This window comes from Ambystoma mexicanum, chromosome 14 (assembly GCF_040938575.1).
Source record: "Ambystoma mexicanum isolate Mex_15411 chromosome 14, UKY_AmexF1_1, whole genome shotgun sequence".
Classification (NCBI taxonomy): Eukaryota; Metazoa; Chordata; class Amphibia; order Caudata; family Ambystomatidae; genus Ambystoma; species Ambystoma mexicanum.
The window spans coordinates 449,879,365-449,881,122 of record NC_090940.1 but is presented as its reverse complement, the minus strand read 5'-3'; positions in this window follow the sequence as shown (position 1 = coordinate 449,881,122).

The following is a 1,758-nucleotide window of genomic DNA, read 5'->3' as shown; positions in this document are numbered from 1 at the left end:
GATCAAATGTTCTTCCACTCCCATCCGAGAAAGGGCATCAGCTTTACCGTTTTTTTGTACCAGGTCGATAGGTAATTATGAAGCCAAACTCGGCAAAGAATAGTGCCCAACGGAGTTGCCTAGAGGATTGAGCTTTTGCGGTTTTCAAATATTGCAGGTTTCGGTGATCTGTAATCACAGTAACGGTGTGTCGGGCCCCCAGAAGATAATGCCGCCAAGCCTTAAAGGCGGACTTGATAGCTAGAAGTTCCTTATCAGTAATAGTGTAATTGATTTCAGGAGGCGAGAATTTGCGGGACCAAAATGCCACGGGATGCAACTGATTGGTTACTGGGTCCTTTTGTGATAGAACTGCCCCCATGGCAAGGCTCGAAGCATCAGTTTCAACGATGTAGGGGAGTTCTGGGCGAGGATGTTTTAAGATCGGTGCAGAGATAAATCTAGTCTTCAAATTCTGGAAAGCTTGTTCCGCCTCGGTAGACCATTCAAAACGTTTGTTTTTCTTTAACAAGGCGGTGATGGGCTGGACTATTCGAGAGAATTCGGGGATAAACCTGCGGTAAAAGTTAGCGAAGCCTAACATGCTTTGAACACCTTTTACGGAGGATGGCGATGGCCATTTGAAAATTGCATCGACCTTCTTTGAATCCATAAGCACTCTGCTAGGTGATAATATGAATCCCAAGAATTCAACTTCAGTCACGTTGAAAACACATTTTTTCAACTTAGCGAAAAGTTTGTGTTGACGCAATCTCTCGAGGACCATTTTCACGTGTTTCCGATGTTCAGTTTCCGATGAAGAATAAACGAGGATGTCGTCAATGTAAACAACAACACACACATATATATGAGCTCTCTGAGGACATCGTTCATAAAATATTGAAAGACGGCCGGGGCATTGCAAAGTCCGAAGGGCATGACCTGATATTCAAATAGCCCATACTTGGTGCGGAAGGCCATCTTCCATTCATCGCCCTCTTTTACTCGTACCAAGTGGTAGGCTCCTCTAAGATCCAGCTTTGTATATATGCATGCTTTTCTGACTTGGTCCAGGAGTTCAGGGATCAAAGGTAACGGATATCTATTCTTAACGGTGATCTGGTTCAGGGCGCGGTAATCCATACAAGTTCTAAGGTCCCCTTCTTTTTTTGGAACGAAGAACAAAGCTGAGGAAGCAGGGGACTTGGAAGGACGAATAAACCCATTCGCTAGGTATTGATCCAGGTATTGTTGGAGGTGAAGATTCTCAGGCTCGGTGAGGGCATAAATTCTACTACAAGGAGGAGTAGATCCAGGTATCAGGTCTATCTGGCAGTCATAAGACCTATGAGGAGGTCGAGAGTTAGCCTGATCCTTCCGGAAAACATCTTGGAATTCTAGGTATTCAGGAGGTAACTGGGGAGCCTCCGAGGAAATTGCTGCCAGTGCAACACCAGGTCGAGGGTGACAAGTAGAGACACATTCTGGAAACTGAACCGTTCTTGCTCGCCAATCGATCTGAGGATTGTGCTTCTCTAACCAAGGAATTCCTAGAATAATCTGGAACTGAGGGGCCTTGATCACATCGAACACGATCTTCTCATGGTGTCCATCTTGACTTACTAGCGTCACTTCTTGGGTGGTATGCGTTACTGGTTCGGAGGCTATCTCCGTACCATCCACCGTAGTAATGACGTCCTTTACAGCCTTTGGACAAAGAGTCAGATTCATCCTCAAAACCATTTCATGATCCACATAATTGCTGATGGCACCGCTGTC